This window comes from Periplaneta americana, chromosome 5 (assembly GCF_040183065.1).
Source record: "Periplaneta americana isolate PAMFEO1 chromosome 5, P.americana_PAMFEO1_priV1, whole genome shotgun sequence".
NCBI classification, from domain to species: Eukaryota; Metazoa; Arthropoda; class Insecta; order Blattodea; family Blattidae; genus Periplaneta; species Periplaneta americana.
The window spans coordinates 100,175,276-100,197,139 of NC_091121.1; the positions used below are offsets into that span (position 1 = coordinate 100,175,276).

The following is a 21,864-nucleotide window of genomic DNA, read 5'->3' on the forward strand; positions in this document are numbered from 1 at the left end:
TTTTCTACCTCCACAATTTTCCCTAATTCTTTGGTTTCTAATATTTCCCCTTCTAGATTTTCTCGCGACTCTTTGCCGAAAGTTCATTTCAGTAGCCAATATATATATTTATATTTTCATGTAATTTGTCTAATGTTCAGGATTCTGACTTGTATAACATAATGCTTTGTACCACTGACTTATAATAATTGAGGGTTTTTGTTTCTACTCCAAAGAACCGAGTTCAACACGTCAATTAAGCTTATACTTGTTCCATCGCTTATTCTTTTTGAAATTTCAGCTAAACTCTTTCCATCACCTTCTAAAATTGAGCTCAGATATTGACCATTTTAACTTCTTCTATTTCAATCTCTAACTTTTCTTCATATTCCATCTCCAAGATTAGATGTGCAGTTTTCTTTTAACTTGTGATAATAATGTGAAATGTATTGGTATCGGTACCTCTTAACATTCAAAAGATATAAATTCGTGGCGCAGATACACATAATAATTATCTTGTAGTGTCATTCAATAACACCTCAATATGAAGAATTTGGTACTCGATCATTTTTATGTAATATTTCTTTCTAGCTGTAGCCTAGAGGTTGTTATGGGACTACGAGATGGTTATTTGATGAACACAGAACAATGGTAAAATGAGAGACGTAAGAGCTCAGAAGAGACTTAACTCACAGCAGCTTTATCAACAAAAACTATCACTGTCAGCTCAGTCTATTTTATTAGGAAGCCGTCAATTAATCTACTAACGGGTGGATCATATAAAAATGATTTATTAAAAACACGTTTACAGGAAAATAAGGTAACGGTTGGTTGAAACTTTATATGAAACAAACATATCGAACTTTTACAACGCTATAATTTTCTGCTCTCACAAAAACCGAAAGTACTGTCCTACAGTGCTGGAATGTGGGTGGCTGTTCACCTCCTTCTCTCGCGTTGGAATCTATCCTCAGCTGCGCCAATCCATTTCACTACTGCCCTTATCTGCTTTAATATAATTTTCCTCCTCGCGGATCGGCTTTCAATTAATTTTCATCAGATTTCTGCGAGCAGAGCTCTCCGTTCCCCACGCAAAACACGTCCTCCTATCATAGTCCTCGTATAATTTTCCAAAGCATTTAACGATGATTACAAACTGAAAAAAAAAAACGAACAGTTATTAAAGTCCTACTTATTTTGATTTATTCCTAAGATGGCCGCGGAACTGGCTGCTATGGAACATTGTCATCGCTTCCCTCGCTCTGGAATAAGGAAAATGAATATTATGGTACTGAAAGAATGACGTGAGAGAAATTGGAGTTGATATTGTAGAGCAGTGGTCGTCAGCACTCGCTGGAATGGGTATCGGGTAAGGAGTGTATCGAGATATGCACCGTGGTGCAGAAGGGAGAAGGAGAATGCTTCCCAGTCTGTTCGGGCGATCAATGGAGGATAGTCTGTAGCTGGCAGACGAGGACTCTATTTGCAGCACCGTTAACATTATCATGTCGTAGCTCCTACGATAGTCAATCAATCGCGTTGTCATTTTTAGTATTAATAGATAAATGTTTAAGAAAAGCATAAAAAAAATTCGAAATCAATATATTTTTTTTTGGAAAGTGAAAAAAAAAAAAATACTAACTTCGAAGTGACCTGTTCAAAATAAACATTGACAGCCTCAAAGGCTGATAAGCGGCAAACTTGTTTATTTTTTACTCTAGATGGAGGTCAAAGCGAGAGAAATGTTTAGAAAGAATGAAAATTAGTTTTAAAAGTGGTTGTTACTCAAAATCTTTACTATTTTCCGAGTTACGGCGAGTTAAACAAAGGAGCATTTTCGTCTGGCGGACTTCCATATGCAGAGTGACTATAAAATTTGTCTGTTAGAGCTGCGAATTCTCATAGAAATCATCGTGTTGATTTCAAATTTGTTTTCGAAATATTTCCATTGCTTAAAGTTTTCGAGTTAATCGTGAGTTTTGAAATTTAGGAAAAATAGTTCTATTACATAAATTACATTATGCAAATTGGTCCAGCTGTTTTTCCACATCTTCTGTATGCCGTCATGTGGCTAGCCGATGAGCCTAGAGAATTAAATCTTCCTACACTTCCGCAGAGGTGTATTACCAATGTGCCAGAAAAGTTGCCTAGCAAGTACGGCGTTCATTCTGAAGAGTTCTTAACGATACGTACGGTAACGTCGGTAGTGGCAGGAATGTGAACTGTTTCGAAACATGTACTGAGGTGAGCTTTTTTCTTACTGTCGAGATATGGAGTGAGGGTTAAGACGATTACTTACGTATTTGTTGACATTATTTTCGACGGTCAACATGGACACGGAGCATTTGATTTGTGTTGTGGAATGTTGTGGTACGTAACCGATGATAACAAATACCCTGCGTACGACTTGGCCGCAGTTCGAAAGAGGTTATGGTAGCACACAGACCGTACAGACCGCCATCTGTTACTACGACGTTCAAGTTATACCGTACACGTTCCCAAGTTCAGATTGAACGCCTTGATTAATAGGCAACTACTCTAATATAAAAGCTGAAACTCGCTTCAAATCGCTGACTCATCAACAGTGACGACATGACACACTTTGAAATGAACACCCAGTATATTATATCGTTTGTAATAATAGCGCAATTCTGTACGTGAAATACAGATTACTAAAACAATTTATAAAATACCCGGGATTCTTATTGTAATAACTGAAGAAGGAAGTAAAGGACAAAGTGACAAAATAGAGTAGTTAGATGGATGGACGAACAGCAGGACAGAATTAAAGGAAAGAAAGATATTGAGCATGACAGCTCAACATGTGTTAACACGTCCAACAGTCATTTTGATTTCCTTCAGACCATGGTGGAAATATATTACTGTTTCCACCGTATTTCATGCGTATAATATGGGGATTAGCCACTCGCGATTAATTACGCTTACTATGATGGATGATCTTGGTTTTAATTATAACAGGCTTAAATTAAATGAAGTCAGATGCACACCTGGTAAGATAATGAAACATTGCGATCGGCCCAGTAAGCCGTTTGTTATTGCTTTCAGGAAAGTTTTCTTACGTTCTAATGTCGTAGAATGCAGGCTGGTTCACAATAAACCGGGAACGGAAACGAGAGTGAGAACGGAAATAATGTTAAAATAAATGTATTTAAATGTGAGCATTCACAATAGTTAATTGTGAATGTTCACATTTAAATACAATTATTTTAACAATACTTCCGTTCTCGTTGTCGTTTCCGTTTCCATTTCCGGTTTATTGTGGACCAGCCTTAAGTCCATTCAGCTTTATCTACGTATCTAAGGACCGGTCCACAGACAAGGTTTTGTACAATGTTTTGACTGTGCAGATAAAACTGTGTAAAAAAGAGAGGTTGCATCTCACTGGTGTCCACGCAATCTTTTTTTCCAGTGCGCCCAACTGTAGCGGAATCTGAGGCTTTCGGAGACATAGGGGCGATAATCGAAATCCTCCCGAAATGTAGCGGAATTAAAAAAAAATCATTTCAGAGGCTTAAATTTGTATATTTTCTCTGAAACTTCCCAAAAAAGTACCATTCGTTTTTCTATAAAATTTAACAACAACTTTAATGTTCAATAAAATAGTGCGTTAATGCTTGTAATCACATGTAGAAATTAAAATCTCAGAGCTTTTCTAAATGCAACAAAGAAATAGACTGTCACTTGCCATTTTAATTATTGTTTTACTTAAAATTAGATCTGCAAAATAAAAATGTGTGCTGTGAGACCTACAAAATAGATTAATCATATCAGGATGTTAAGCTAACAAACTTGTGATAACAGTAGTCCATCAACTGCACAGAATTCATCTGGGGGGAATCTGATGAGCTGTTATATTATCTACATAAAAAACATATACCGGTACTTACAAATGCGGAATCGCATTAACTATTTTGCAGAAGCAGAGCTTCGTGTTCACATACGTAACATTTATTCTACGGTCAGAAAGAAAAGAAATGAATTTGCATATGCTTAATCCTACTTTGAGGTACATTACACAATGTAAGAAAATTAAACATTTTAGTGTTTTATTACAGGGAAAAAAATAAGTCAAAGTACCTGCTTTTAGACTTATCCATAAAATAAAAAAATATCATTAGGCCCTACTTATATTTCTGTTCACAAAATACGTCTTTATTAAGTTTAAGCATTTGTGAATGAAATGAGAAAATAAAATGAATATAATTCATTACTTTGATTTTCAAACAATATAAATGTCAAGAAACATAATGAAATCTATTTCTGTGATCCCTACATATTTCTGATTTTTCCATATTTATTCAGTACACACAACCTTAGCGGAAAGTAGAGGAATATTGGCAGCTCCGTAGCGGATTCCGTGTTTCTAGAATTGGAATTTTCCATTCAGCTCCGCTGAATCCATCATACCACTCTGGTCAACGTTTGCAATTTGTTTTGACAGACTAAAACAAATTAAGAGTCTCAAGTAGCCTATACGCGACATAAATTCTGTCTTACCTCTTTTCGTCTTTCTTCATAAAATGTAGCAGAGGCAGCTATAGTATATCACAAGATCTTAATAAAAGTCACCATATAATTATTGCAGGCACAAATCTCATTAAAATTTATTAATTAATATAAGCTTCGTTTGCCTAACGCTCCTCATCATTCATGGTACTTGTAGACTCTTTAGGAAGATTTTGATCATTAAATAGGCCAAATAAATAAAGTACCACAGCGATGGTTTGTAAACATCGTCGTCCCCAATCCCAGAACGAATTGATTTATTCATTTTAGCCAACTCTTTTCGGTAAACAGACCTCAGAGAATTTGTAATTATTTTTTGTGAGAGTTTCTCCTTTCGCCGCGGTTTAAACCCCTCTGTATTCTTTACGAAAGCCACGAAGCCTGATTCTCCTTGTTCCCGTTACCTTATTCTTAGATTTTAAGGCTGGTTCACAATAAACCGGGAACGGAAACTACAACGGGAACGAGAACGGAAATATTGTTAAAATAAATGTATTTCCGTTCTCGTTCTCGTTGTATTTTCCGTTCCCGGTTTATTGTGAACCAGCCTTTACTAATTACAAGCACGGGAAGCTCTTGTATAGTTCAATGAACTCCTTGAGGAATCCATGTGTATGTTGACGAAGATTAATAATTTCAATAGTGTATAATTAGAAAAAATACAATAAGTAATTGATCAAGAACAAAGGAAAGTATAGGCCTACTTCGAGCGAACACTATTCCAACACCAAACTTGTGAATATCCGTAGCAAAGACGGAGAGAAGTGTCCATATGCACCGGCAAGACAAGGCTGGTTCACAATAAATCGGAAAAGAGAATCAGAACGAGATTGTGAACGTGAAGAGTTTTGATTCAAATAAACCGAGAATGGAAACGGATATGCATATTATGTCAATACCGATTTGTAATGTCGATATTACGCATCCTAATGTTATTTGTGCATACTTCAACAATGGCATTCTCTTATGAGTACAAGCCAGCCAAAATAAACGCAGGTTAACCAAATCCGAATTTTAAGATACGGAATATTTAAGAATTCAATTGAGTGGTAGCCTTGCCACAAATACACGTAGCATATACGGAAAGTGATTCTACTGAATTTCTGCGTTAGTTAGCCTACAAGCAATGATTGGACAATATATTATGTCACGGCCTCCTTGCTACATAATATACGACGACCAAATAGCTTTTTGATGACAACAGCATGAATCTAGTAGGCTGTGACTCTCCATTCCCGTTCCGGGGTCTCCGGCAAGCTTCTCGTTAATATTGTGAATGCTCACATTTAAATACATTTCTTTTAATTTGTTCTCCGATCTCGTTGTCGTTTCCGTTCACGATTTATTGTGGACCAGCCTTTAGTCGCCGAAAACTATGCCCGCGGCTTCAGTCTTTTGTCTCCGTGTAACTCGTTGTACCGTGTTCGTTCAGTTCACAAAACTGCCCAGTTTTCCTTTTCACACGCAATTTTTTATCTGCAACGTCTTGAACTATGCAGGTAGAACGTTGTACAAAGCCTTGCATGTGGACCAGGCTTGAAACAAGTTTCCTATACCGGTACTCCTTTTCCACTTCTTCAAGGAAATTTATGTAGGCCTAGCAGTGTAATTTCGAGATCAACGAAGAAGAGACAATTATTATTAAATCACAAAGAAAAGGGGCCTAGTTCAAACGTCGCTCAACAATTCAAACCAGTAAACAGAACCAAAATCAGTTTGTGGAAGACATATGTCAGGCATTAATATCATCTAACATCCCACAGGAAGAATGAAAACCCTGAAGTCAAGGGTTTTTTTTTTTTAAGTATTGTAAAAGGAATATTCCTTCCAGATCAACTTAAGATAAAGATAACAAGGTAAGGAGAAATCGCCTCTCACTTTTTGATACAATAACAAAGACGGATGAGAAGTTGGAAGCCGCAATTTAACCCTTACGTCGGCAGTTCAGAAGGTGGAAGTTTTGAGGGAAATTGTTGCAGAAGTTACAGGGCAGAATTGTCAGGAAAATCTGAGTCTGTGCTGAAAAAAAAGGTCTTACAAGGTACTGAGTGGAGCGAATCAAATTCTTGGAAGTAAGACAAACGTTATTCCAATAAACATAAACCAACTATAGTATTAAAATAAGTGTATTATTAATTATTAGTATTACGTTTCTACCTGAATTTCCATTATTTACTCGTAGTTTGTGAGTATCAAAATTTAAGTCGATAGAAATAAAGAAAAGCAATACATTTTGTCATAAAATTTGATATTTTTCATGTTTTTGCATTCTTTTTTTTTTCTTCATATTTTTACTCGCTCTAATAATTAAAATAAAAATTCCATTTGAATAACAATTTATCATTAAGTACTCTATGCAGTGACTGTTATAAAATTCCATTTTGAGCAAACTAATTAATTGTCCATAACTATGAGTAATATTATGTATATACTTAAAATTCGTCTTCTTAGCGGAAAGATTGTCTTACATAATAGGACCTATTACAATGTATCTGGTTTATTTGTAAAATGGAGTGTAAAATTATGTTTAATTATGAAGTGTAAAATTATTTTTAATTATACAATTTATTTATTGATTTATTTAATTATTTATTTAATTACTTATTATTTATCTAATCTGACGGAGTTAAGGCCATCAGGCCTTCTCTACCACACCACCAGAATACAAATAGAACAAACAAATGCAGAGAGAAGAAGTAAATAAGAAATAGAAATAAAATTACAGACACAAACACAAAAAGCACAATGCAAAAATAATTAGAGAAATGAAAAATATATATGTATACTAGTAGAAAGATAAGATCCAATGGGTACAAAAGATACTAATACAGTATATTGTCTACCTAATAGATTAGTGATTAGGAAAAATTATTGAACATCTAGAAGTGAATAGCTAACTGTGCACATATAAAGCGGAAGAAAAGAGTAACAATTTCGAAACATTTGCAATAAGTCAGAATACTCAGTTTATTGCATTGCACTCTTCGCAGTAAGAAAATGCTTAATGAGTTTGTTTTTGAACACTGTTAAATTCCGACAGTCTCTGATGTCACTGGAGAGTATTCCACAAGCGGGATATCGAGATTGTGTATGATGATGAATACGATGATGTCTTATGTGTTGGTATGGCTAGTATGCGGCTATTTTGCGTGAGTGTGAAGAGATTGTGATAGGATGATAGGTAACTGAAGCAGAGGCGAAGTAGGCAGGTGTGGAAGTGTGAAGGACTTGGAAAAGGAGAACTGGAGAATGAGAATTTCTACGTTCGTTAAGCCGTAGCCAGTTTAGAGTTTGGAATGATCGGGTAATGTTGTCAGCACGACGAACATCGCAGAAGAAGCGAACACAAGGATTAATGAACACGTTGTAATCTTTGCCACTAGCTGACATTGAGATCAGTCAGTAGAAAATCACAGTACCTAATCAAAGTGGAGCATTACTAGTGTTTCCACTAGTATTTTTTTGAGTGATAGCGGGGGAAATTTTCGAATGTTGTTTAAGAAATGTAGTATGGAAAGCACTTTTTTGATAATATAAGTTACTTGGTTATTCCAGTTTCAATGCGTATCGAAGTAAACTCCAAGGTTAAGTATGTTTTGAACAGAGAAACGACTATGTTTACTCATTTAATTTACAATTATGCAGGTTTGGTTACGATTTGAAATAGCTTGTTTATTAATTGACTATTTCGAAAACAAGCGAGAAGGCAACGTTGATCAGCATAATCTCGTTGGGTAGAGCGTGGTATACAGTCATTGTGGCATTGTAAGGGGGACAAAATGGGCATTACGACGAAGTGAAGATAAACGATTCGAATTATTTGAAATGTGGATATGGAGAAGATTGAAGCGTGTGGAATGGATAGACAGGATAAGAAATGAAGCTGTTCTAGAAACAGTGAGTAAAGAAAGATGAATGTTGATAGTGATGAGGAGGAGAAAAAGGAATTGGCTGGGACACTGGCTGAGAAGAAACTGCCTACTGAAGGATGGACTAGAAGGGACGGGAGAAAAGTTGGGAGACGAAGATATCCGATAATAACCGAGATAAAGATACTGTATATGGATCATATGCGGAGACTAAGAGGAAGGCGGAAAACAGGAAAGATTGGAGAAGGCTAGGTTTGTAGTGAAAGACCTGCCCCTGAGCAGAAAACTATGTATGAATGAATAAATAATACCAAATAATCTTTGTTCAGTCCTCCGTATTAGCCTGGCGTACCGAGCCCAAAAGAGTAGCTACCTCTCGGTGACTCAGGAGAAGACGAGAGCGGACTGAGGAGGAAGGGATATGAACAGATAACGGACGATAACCGTGCAATATTTGTACTGCAGTAAGCGGAAACATTAGGTCTCTTCCTGTTCAACTTAGCTTTAATTTCCATACGCATTGTTACTCATGTTTCCTGCACGAGTAATAACCTGGCTACTGGGATGCTTATCTGAGCGATGTTTATAATAATCAGCAGCGATAGTCAAGAAGGTCACATTCTTTCCATTCGTCTTCTCCTGAGTAACGGACAGTATCTGGCCTGGTGATGGAACCTGTATGTAGTTCGAAGCGCTGGAAATGTCAAGTTCCAGAACATGGTGGATTACCGAAAAGTCTAATTCTAATCACAGTCACCGTGAAAGCACAGTCTAGTATATAGTCACGAAGCTTGAGTTGTGAGGGTACTAGGAACAATAGACTGTGCCGGTACTATTTCGCATTGTCTGTGATGAGGCGATAGTAGCGATCCTAGTGGTTAGCAACTATCTATGGATGCATATTCCCTACGTATTGAACTTCGTGACTATATATTAGACTGTGGTGAAAGCCTAAAAACTCATCTATTATGTGTGACTGAAACTTTAGTATTGTGTACAGTTCATGAAACGAAGATTCATTTCATTGGGGCGAATATTAAATTATTTAATTCAGTAATGTATTTCTAATAGTTAATGGTTAATCGTACACAGCCATGTCCTTCCCGAAGCGCTTCTAGAAGGACTTTTGTACATAGCAATTTGTCCTTCCGGTAGGACAGATTCTTAAACAATATTTTCCACATGCTGTCCTTCTAGCAGGACGTATTTCTGTAACGTCCTACCGGCAGTAGGCTTACGCAAGTTATGGGTCCTGCCGGTACTACTCTGTTGTCCTGTCAGAAGGACATATTGTTTATTTTGTTTTTTGTTTTGTTTTGTTTGTTTATTTATTCAATTATTCCCTGTATTATTTTCAATACAGTTTACATTATTGTTTATTGACTTTGTAAGTAGAAAGAGAAAAGTAGTAAATTAATAATTCTATTTATTATTTTCAATACAATTTACATTAGTTTTATTTGTAACACTAGGATGATAACTGAATAAATAAAATTGTATTTAAAACATATCAGGAAAACAAATAATGTACATACATATGTGAATCATAACATTTTCTTATTTTATTTTTAAACATATTTTTTTTAATACTTGCTTGTGAAATATATTACTAGGCCAGATATTGCTCGAGATTATTTAAAGAAATTTGAAAGTAAATAATTTAAAAATGTCATTTATATGATTTTACTAAGTCTAAAATGAATAGGCCTACTGACTTTTATGAATAATTATGCAGGAATTCCATTCTGAATGTGAAATGCAAAACTTAGTTTGAGGACTACACATAACTGCTCTTAGGCCACAAGCAACACAAAAGTCACTAGCTTTTTGCTGTATCTTCCTGATTGTGGAGCAAGCAATACATTTTCTCTGGATTCTTATTGTTTCTTGTCAGACTTTGAAGAATTACTGGAGTTAGAAGAAGTGCCATTGTTGGCTATGTTAGTTATGTCTGAGGCACGAATCCACGTTATTCTGTTATCAATATTCCATTTTACTTTAACAAGTTTCCCTCATACCTTCAGTACAGTTAATTCAAAAACCCTTTCAGACCATGTAGGACTACCACCAAAAACAGACTTACTTCAATTGTCATTTTCGTCTGCATCGAAGAGAATTGCTTTAGCGAAAACTCGCGCACCGTTACTGACAGACGCAGCCATATCTCAGCAAAAAAAGTCGTACCAACTTAATTTTTTTCGCGCTAATAAAGAAAAAAACGCTCTTGTCAATGGTCTAGGTCAGTATGTCAACTGATGCCCATAGGAGCAAGCGCGCGCTTTAGAGCCCAGGAGAGCCTGAGCGCTTTACAGCGGAAAGGAAAGAGACAGACGAAAGAGGTAGTATATGCCGCTTGGTCGAGCTATATACAGGGATGGCCAGCAATAATTCAATGGATAAAAGGAAGAGAACTTATTAAAACTGTATCCATGTTAATTTTTAGATTTGTCTGAGAAGTATAAGTGCATTATAAGAATGTAAGTTTTAATTTTAATGTTCATTTTTCACAAGTTTGCTTTTTTATTCAAAAGGAATATTTTCTCAACTTGTTTACAGAAAAGTGAAAATTTCAGATATGTTTGTTTAGTAGCCTTACAGATACTAAAACAATGTTTTCGTAAATCTAATATATCGTAAATACGTATTACTGAAGATAGTGTATTAAAATGTTTGAAAATATTCGCATGGAAATGTTTGTAAGGAAATGAATTAACAAAGCAAATACTGTTACATCACAAACAAAAGATATTTGTCTATGTGTTGGTAAAACGTCAGCTCTATAGCTTCAGCAGATTTCGAGATAATTTAATATTCTGATAACAGAAAGTTGCGCACCAATATCACCTAAAAGCATAATGCGATAAGAGTTTTATTATGCAATATTAGTTACAGTTAAAACATATACCTAGACGACTTTGGATTGTACTATAATATTGTTTTGATTACTTTTATAAGGCTAAAGACACCATCAATATCAATTTCAACTTATCATGTCATATTCAGTGTCTTTCTTTGGGATAACACATTCTTTATGAATGATGTGTTTAATTCACTTAGTACAGTATAGTTGTAGTTATTATGGAATTTGTGTGAATATTCCTTCTTTACTCTTTATTATGTTATTAACGTTTAAAACACAACTGCAATATTAGGCTAAGAAATAGGTGTTAGTACTTTTGCTTTACAGACAATATAGAAAATAACAAACAGAAAGAAGCCATATAAAAATAACGACATAAAATTTCACGTTCCGTTTGAAGATTGTGCACCACTGTTTTCTTAATCCAACAGGCTGCTTATTCCTCCTAGCATACCTGGCGCTTAATGCCTTCTAACGACGTCAAGGTCAGAAAAATTCGCTTTCTTTGACATCACTGGTCTAGGTGAACATTCTCTCGGCAGGACAGGAAATCCTATATAATCACTTGAACTTGGTAGAACGATGAGGATATCGTGTCTTGTCGGTAGGACGCTGTACTCGGCAGGACCCATAACTTGCGTACTGCCGATAGGACGTTACAGAAATACGTCCTGTTAGAAGGACAGCATGTGGAAAATATTGTTTAAGAATCTGTCCCACGGGAAGGACAAATTGCTAAGTACAAAAGTTCTTCTGTAAGCGTTTCGGGAAGGACATGACTCTGTACAATTAACCATTAATAGTTCAAGATAACAGTAATGCCATTCGCAGGATGGAAAAAGAACTAAACCGTTACGAAAAGCGTAAAACGTATGAGGAAGCATGTTACAAAGACTATGCCCTACACAAGTTTCAAATCTATGATTTTCCACACAACTTTATAGCCTGCTGTATTGATTTATTGATCAAAACAGCCGTGGTATCACAGATACACAGACAAAGTAAAAGAAAAAACAAGATAAACAAACAAACTAAAATACTATATTAACACTAGTTTCCATAAATTCATTTATATCATAAAAAGGGTTTCTGATTAGCCAATCACGAATAACACACCTAAATCTATTAAAATTAATATATGTGCACTATAAGCAAGTTTATTAAACATAGACAATGCAATTGATGTAAACCATTGTTTAGACTTGGCTAATCTAATCCTAGGGGTCACAAGATGGTAATTACTTTATGTCTTGTACCATTATGATGAATCTCGCTATGTGGACAATAACTGTTTAAATTTGACTAATCTTAATCAAACAATGGAAAATATACAAATTCACAACAGTTAAAATTCTTTCAGAAATAAACAAAGTCTGCAGTGAGCATCAAAATCAGAAGCAGTCAAAATGCGTATTGCCTTTTTTGCAAAAGAAGTACTTGATCAATTATCTGACAATTTCCCCACAAATGAATACCATAAGTCAGCTGTGGCGAAAATGTGACTCGAGAGCACATTGTGGCTCGCATTGATAGCTGTGCATTTCTCTTGCTTCCTACCTCCCCAACCCCACCCTCTCACTCATTGGAGTCAAACTCCGTTCCAATTCTATTTGTCTCTGACCTGCTAGTGGCGTATCGTCGCAATGTCTCTCTCGAAACCATGTACTTCTTAAAAAACGACAGTTTCAAGTAGGATGGGAGGACGTATTTTTTTGCTGCCAATGTGATGAGAATATTAAATGTATGATTTCTTCACAAGTATTACGAGAAAAACGGTTGTATAACATAAAAAAGGCATTATACTACATGTCACTCATCAAACATTAAAAGGTTAAGTGTTAATATTATTATTATTATTATTATTATTATTATTATTATTATTATTATTATTATTATTAGTATTACTACTACTACTACTACTACTATTATTATTATCATCATCATCAACATCATCATCATCATCATTTCTGTATGTCAATCTTTTTTCAGCACATATATGAATAATGCGGTTACCTCACAGATTATAATGTGCTGTTAAATGAAACCTAGATGTAAGGACTTGACAAATGTTGAACTTTTCATATCTTTGCCAAAAAATAAATATCCGAAGCTTCGTTCTTTCGCTTGTTCTGTTGAAGCCATGTTCGCTACAACTTACGTTTCTGAAAAATTATTTTCAACAATGAAAATAGTAAAAACCAAATTTAGATCACGACTGACAGACAAATACCTTCGTGATCAACTACGACTGGCAGTAAGTGATATAATTCCTGATTTTGAAACTCTGTCGCAGAGACATTTTGAAGACAATTAATTTTAGGTTGTGATAATGTGTCTTATGTTTTCTTGTTCATTTCTTTCTTCACTGTACGTACTGAACATTAGTTTGTAACCTTATACTGTATAAAGTTATATTTAAGTGTTTGACGTAAGGAAAATGAAAATCCGTTAAATAAGTCAGACAGTTGCTTCACTTCCCCTTCGGGTGTCCGCCTCCCTCCATAGGTGCTATGCACATTGCAGGTTACACAGTGGCTCGGCGCACGATCACATTTTCGCCACGGCTGCATAAGTAATAATATTATTAAAAAAAGCAAAATACGAGGTTTTAAGAAATTCTTTAGGTACAAGGTATCTAAATCTCCTTAAATAGATTACTCTTGACAATCTAATACACAGGTCATGAATATGACCTTCCCATGTCAACTTAGAGTCCAGAACAACACCCAAGAATTTAACCTGTTGAAAGGTATTATTACATATCTCTCTATGCAACGAAAATAAAATATTCTGAATCTTGTTGTCATTAAGGCAAACACCATTAGCCAAAAACCAAGAAGCAGCTTTATCAAAAGATTGAGTGATTGTTACTTTCAAATAGTGTTACAAATAGAAATAATGTCCTGCGAAAAGCTTATATTGATCCTTGTCTGAACCCAATCGCTTCATTGTGGGAAATTGACTTTCCTTGGCCCAATTCCACCGTCACACAGACAGCGTCGCGTTTGCCCCCTCGTGTTTTCATGGTTAAGCACCGTGTTTCCGCTAATGCTGTAGCAGTGTCAATGGATATAGACAGTTCTATGAATGGCCACGACTCTGTTGGATTTAAGAAGGTCACCAGGTCAAACGATCGGGTGGAGGTGCAGGAAATCAATAGTCGAGCTCCTCTTAATAGATGCTGTGCCATCTCCATGTGTTACAGATGACAATGAAGTACTTACAATCGATATTTTTGGTGGATTAAAGGAGAGAGACATTTTGGCAGCGAAGCGTGCAGCAAAACGAGAGGAGAACTTAAAATTGAAGTGAGTCGAACACCAATATCGCCCATCTGTACGCCAATATTGGATGGACACTTTTGGTAGGTTTTGACATAAATATCTTCACCCACTGACTAAATCTGATTTCAATATAACCTCACATACTAACTTTGTTATAGTATATATGACGGAGATAAAATTTAAATGTATTGAGAAACTTCACTGAAGTTTTCTTTTAATTTATATAGCGATTTTTAAAACCATTCAACCAGCGTCATTTCATCTTCATTATAAGTGAAATTTCAATTATTTTCTTTTTCTTCTGGGAGGAAATGTTTTTCTGCGTTTTCTTATATAGAGGCCCAAAATCGTGACCATCATTGGGTCATAGATATAGATTCCACCACAAAGTGCCTAACTAGAGTGAAGATAAGAAATCAAAGTATGGACCCTGTAAAACTTTTATATACAGGCCATAATCTTAAAATAATGATCTTAAAACTTAAATACTTTGTAGCATAGCAACTGAGATTAAGGGGGAACATCCAGGTTAACTGGTCCAAAAAGCTAATTTTTCATTTTGTTCAAAAATCTTGTAAGTATAGGATTTTCCCTTTTTGTCTGTGAAAGAATATTCTAAATATCTATAGTAGTTTCAGAGTTATGGCCAAACTATACACCAGGAGAGTATCAGATATCACTACCTGTTTGTAAGTTTGTCGCTCGTTCTCCGAAACTTAAAATTTGTAAACCATTTCCCTCAAAACTCAGAGATATTAAAGATATTCTAATTGGATGAAATTTTGCACCAGTTATTTTAGATGTCATGATCTACAATATGAACTAATCTCTTTGTCCTATCATTAATAGAAAACATATAAAAACATATTATTTTTCAGTGAAAATTTTCAGGAAAATTATAAACAAAAAATTATTACTTACACTGAAAATAATTTAATGATACTAAATTCATATTGTTGCCACGATCTTCTGGAATTGCCGGACAAAGGACATTTAATATATTTTTTTTAATTGTGGAAACTAGTAGGGAAACGGTGATTGGTGGTTTAAAAATTGCCAAAATTTCGAAAATTTAAAATATGGTATTTTTTAAAAATCCAAATAGTAGTTCTTGTAAATTAAGATGTCATTAATAACCTCGTAAATTTTCAACTTACAGTAAGGGACACTTGAGAAAATTTAAAAAAATAATAATTTACGTAGTTCTCTTGTATTTAAAGTGGATGTTCTCTCTTAACCCTTAAATAATAAGGCAATGTATCCTATAGGACACAGCAGGTTAATAGGCTGTATGCTATAATTTTAATAGAATAGAAAAAAATTGGTAGGAAAATTAAAATTTCACAACATTATAATATTGCACAACATATAAAATATGGACACTGCGATAGTTGTTTTCTTTACAATCCGACACGGTTTAATAAACTAGTGTGAGAAATGAAGTTTTGCCAAGGGTTAAAATTCCAACATATGTTATATTACAGCTTATAGCGAAAAAATAGTGGTTATATGAGTTTGTCGGCGTACTTCAGTTTATTACTATCATCTACGATTGATTTATTGATTGATTGATTGATTGATTGATTGATTGATTGATTGATTTCACGAGGGCTAGATCCGGTATGGACCCCTGAACTCAGGCCGTATTTTTGGTTCATTGTACGCCCTATATTCTATTATTTTCTGAGACCGATGGATGGCTCGGGTGGCATTCCTGAATCCGACGCTGACAGGCGGGCCATCCTTCCTGGACCATTTACTGACGAGCCCGAACTCAGAGCCCGGAGCCCCAAGCCCTTAGAACAATCACGGAAAAAAAATGCATTGGATGGTGACGTCATATGATAGAACCCGTGGCTAACGAGAAAGAAAGGCTTCGGCACGAATCGGAGTCACGTGATTATCATGGTCTAGTCATGGCCATCTTGACAATCACGTAAATACAGGGTCATCATTTTATTTTTACTTCAATTTTTATTGTACCTGAGTTTGTTAATGTACAGCACTTCCACCCCTTCTACTAGTAAACTTCCACCCGTCCACCACACAGAAACAAGGTCGCATATGCAGTCAAAGTTGTCTTAAGGTCATAGTAAACAGTACTGAGTGAGTGAGTATAGTACGTTCCAGAAATGTGGTCGCAATTTCCAGTGAAGAAAGAACATTAATTCATTATTGAATAATATTTTCGCGTCCGTTTGGCTACGTCGCATCCCGGTTTTCCTCCACCCGTTTCTGCTGACCTCTCTGTAAAGACTAGTGGCTGGGCTGTCTTAGCTCTTTACTGAAAATATTTGCTGTTAGGAATTTAACATCTACGTAATATTATAAAACTGTTTAAAATAATTTAAATAAAAGGGCCTCGTTAAGTAGGCGTAACTGCCACGTCATTGAATTCCTTTCTACGATAATATGCACAAGAGAACTGAAGTCTCTACAGAAATGAACGGCAACTATTTTCAACAATTTGTTTAAATAACCAAAATTTGGTTATTTTAAAATTTAAATGCATTCTCCATATTGCATGCTAATGTGCTGTAGGCCTATACAATATACTATACACTGTATAAAGAATATGTCCACCTGGATAGTTAAGTTAGTGACGAAAAACATTTAGCCTATAGTTAATACTGTACTGTATTTTGATTAAATAGAAACCTAACGAAAATTATCAAACTCAAAATCGTAATATTTCCTAGTTTACGTAAATGGTTTCACTACTTTTTCTTTCCTCCTATACTTGGTGAAGAGATATGTTTATATTTTACTCTAGTATCATCAAACTCCGGTCGTCAAACAGTGTTTTCGATTCTCAACCATTAATCCAAAGGTATAGTCAATTTTAATATTATAAATGTTAGTAAAAACAAAATGTTGTCCCGGTACATGTTTAAAGTTCTAAAAAAACAAAGGAATTTTATTGTTATATTAAACTCATGTTAAACGTGCATTTATATATAAATTTGTTCTATGTTGGCCATGTTATTACTAAGAATGTGACGACATGAGAAAGGAAATACCAATATGTCAATTGTGAATTAATATTTGGTCTTAATTAAAGTTTTGCCACTAAATTTGGAATAAAATTTACTCTATTAAATATTCCTCCACTCAATCAATATGTAGGAGAGACGAATGCAAACAGGACTTCATTTTAAATGGTTTCATAAAACGATAGAGTTGGATTATTGGATTAAGGGGTTAGGTACAGCTTAAAGAAGTAAAATTTTGGGAATGTTCAACATTTTTTTTCCTCCATTACTGTTTCTTGTACAATAATGAAAATTAGTATGTTTAAAATACTGTTCTTCTGCTATATGATAAAATATTTTTACGGTTAAAAACATTATATATAATTATATATTTTTTCAAAATTCAAAATGCTTGTGCAGTGATGAAGAATTTCCCTCATAACTAAAAAACTATAAACATTCTGTGATGAAATGTTTTGTGTATATTTATGCATGTCATATCTACTTCTACAATATGCTACAAAATCACTTCTCTACCTTTGATAGATTGTGTGATAAAAAATAAATTCATTTAAAAAATGGTGATATATCAATATTTTCTTCTAATACAGAATAAAAAAATGTATTTATTAAGGAATGTAGTTGAAAGAGCATGATATTATAAACATGAGTTCTCGCAATAAAATAAAAGGTTCGACGCTAAATAACCTCGTAGTTGATACAGAGTCGTTAAATAACCAACAAAAAAAAAATAGAAAGAGACAATATGAAAAAGTTAGCAAGTTTATGAGTTATGAGAGAAAGCTTCATCACTGCACAGTGAACTGCCACCTTTTTTAATTTTGAAAAAAAAAAAAACATATATATATATATATATATATATTTTTTTGTAAATCGTAAAAATATTTTTTCCATATAGCAGAAGGACAGTGTTTTACCATATACTAATTTTCATTATTGTAGGCTACAAGATACAGTAATGGAGGAAAAAATGTTGAATATTTCCAAAAATTTTACTGCTGTAAGCTGTACCGAACCCCTTAAAGGTAGTCACGCATTTTTAGTCTTTTGAGTGCTTGACTGAGGAATATCCACGAACTCAACTGTTGACGTATGCTAATAAACACATGGTCTAGGAGCAGAATGAAAGCCATTGTGAGCTCAGTACCTACGTAATGGATGAAGGAATACAGAATCTTGCGCTAACACGCCCGGCCGAGCTAAGCCACAGCAGCCTGTGTAATCCTGTAAGAATGCAAAGCACGCCGGGTATTCAACCTCTCAACACAGGCTTTGGCAGTAACAATATCCGATCTCAAACAAATATTTATTCTAGCTCCCACTTACATCGATTTAGGTGCTCGTCTATTTCAAATCCAATACATCGCTTACGATAACAGTCTACCTTGTCTGCTTGCAGCGTTCGCTGCCTACTTGTCTATGCAAAATGAACACAAAAAATTGATCCCTCCCGTTCTATTTCCATATTCTAATTAGATAGCTATTCTGCCGACCGTGGTGTATAGAGTTCGGAACGCCCCATCCTTGTAATGCTAAATTTACCTCACTTCATAACCAATTTTCTCAGCATATAGGCTACTATAGAAGAAACCTGCAAATTTTATTACCTACATGTTCTAACATTTTTTTTTCTAAATTTTAACACGGTATTTTTATATTTGTATTGAAACTGTATGAAATATAATTTTTAATTAAGTTATTTAAATCGGAAACAAGAATTATTCCGTTTATAATATAATAATTCCGTTTCGTATATGCAAGATGTGTAACCGGAGCATGAAGGGAACTTCTGAATTTGATCTGGAACGTGCACGCGAAAATGAATCCAGGAAAGAATCACGCTGGCACTGCATGAGAGGTCCGCGCATGCGCCACAGCTAAACTGTTCCTGTCGAGAGTCCCTCCTCCTCATTGTCATGCCATCAGAAGCTTTGAACATCTCTATACCAACGTACCTATGACACGGTGCAATTATCCAAATATCTCACACCAGAGAATGACTAGATACCTACAGGAAATCTTGTCATTAAAGCGAATATTATTATTATTATTATTATTATTATTATTATTATTATTATTATTATTATTGTCATCATCGTCATCATCTTCAACAACATTAATAAATAGAAGAGATTTAGGACTCTTAGTCCCGCTTCATAAAACTCAAATGTTTCTAATTCTTTCCATCATATTTTGGTCTTTCTCGGTCTCCATATTGTGTAGATCCCAATATAGAATAATTCAAAAAGCTGTATCTCCATACCAACTAAAAATTGGACACATGTTTACATTAACTTTTTTTTTTTACTCAGAATAGTCCATATTACCATCCGTAAAATATTTACTATTCCTGCTGAATCACCCTGACCTTCGCGTTTCTTTCATGATGCAATGGCTTGAATCCTACATAGGCTGCAGACATCCCTGATTTCCGGGGACAGTCCCCGGTTTTGAGTTGCTGTCCCCGGGGAGAAAATGTTCCCGTTTTTGTCCCCAGAAATTTTGATTTTATTTCAGTGACATTTTACACGTGAATATTTAAATATCGTGATAAAACTGCTACAATTCATGTACATTTCTGAATGGTTCTCAGTATGAGACAGAAGTACCAGCGAGCACAGTATGAGATATTCTGCACTCACTGAGAAGAACAGCATCTTCAATTGGTATGATGTTTTCCAATATTTAAAAAAATCTATTCTATTTGAAAATCTGCTGAAAATAGTGTCATTAATCATGTGTCTTTCAGTCAGTAACTCGTCAGTTGAAAGACTTTTCTCCACAATGAACTCAATTTGGACTGATGAAAAGTGAAGGATGAAAATTTAAACAGCTTTGTTACAAGTGAAAACAAACTTTCATTTCTCATGTGAAGTATTTAGTGTGAAAGCTGTATGGGAATGAACAAATCCTTAAGAAGATACATTCTTCAGACGAGTACTTCAGTGTCTATATATTATGTGAAAGACTTCCATGCATGCGACAGTACTGAAATTAAATTCTTAATGGCTATAATTTTATATAGAAGTTACGTGTATTTATGCATTTAATTAAAAAAGTTAAGATACTCCATAAGTTTAGTGTGCAAAGTTCTATCATTGTATCTACTCTTGCATGTATTTTCTGCAACATTTCAACGGAGAGTGACTAGATAAGTGTTTGTGGTTTTTCTTGAAATTGCCAATGTCCCCTGCTGGACCATAAACAATCTGGTCAGCTTAATCCTGCAGGAAATGTGAAGAAGTGTATTTTAATTGTCTATTGTTGTCAGCAATTTTTTATTTTGAATCTTGATCTCAATATCATCTTTCGTAACTATTGCTTTGTGTCAAATGTAATGTAGTTATAATTTTGTGCATGTCAACATTTTTTTAAAATGTGAACATCTGCTGTACTCAGAAATGTCTAATTTTTTGCTTTAAATTCATTTTTAGGTGCCCATGCACGTGTGTTAACTGATAATAATTTATTATTTAGAATGAATACGTAATAAAACAAAATAATTTTACAAACAGTTTATAAATCAGGCATCATCCTTCCGGATTTTATCCATTTATGCAGTCCTTAAATCCATCCATCCATCCATCCAGTGGAGTAATGAATTCATGTGAGGTAAATTTCTTATGCATTGTAACTATTCGGTTAACCACTCACTAACTCTCGTGTAGTCCGGATTTGTGCGAGACGAGCCTCGCACCTTGCTCGTCGCATGCGTCGGTTCAGAAAAACCAAGATTTTAGACCAGCCATTTTCAACCGGTGTACCGCAAGAACATTAAATTAGAAAAGGTTACCGTAGTAAATTGGAAGAATAAAAATGAACAGAATAGTCCACAAGAGTCAACTTTCAGTGAACGCTGTACAAGTCAACATTCAGTTACACACAGTCCCTTCAAAAACCCTCCAAATTCTCTCCTGGCTGGAAACCACTGGTTTAGATTATTTAAGTGTGCCGCGTGATTTTAAATTACACCTTTAGTGTGCCACATGTTGAAAAAGTTTGAAAAACGCTGAGTTAAGACTGTGATCCTGTACTGTTCACGGAGAGTTTCTTAATTTTTTCATTACTCCTCATTCATTCCAGTGGTAATTATAACTAATATTGTCTAACCAAAGAAGTAGATAAGTCGCAAACTAAAATGGGAAATGACCTGATAGGAGACCACCAAAGATCTCGTAATTGGCGCACACTAGCAACTTTAAGATTTAATAATACTCTGTTGCAAATAAACTTGAACTGAGTTTCGAAGAAGTTTTTAAATGTTTAAGATATAAACATTTAAAGCAATGCAAGTATGGATTGGTTTGTCATAAATGTTTATAAATCAACCCAAACTTATGTAGACCACTGAA

At 34.8% G+C, this 21,864-nt stretch overlaps 1 protein-coding gene across 5 annotated transcripts in view; it reads right to left on the minus strand.

Annotated features, from left to right (window-relative positions):
- Mctp (multiple C2 domain and transmembrane region protein) overlaps nucleotides 1-21,864 on the minus strand; it is a 1,238,231-nt gene that overhangs the window by 153,344 nt on the left and 1,063,023 nt on the right. The window lies entirely within an intron of this gene.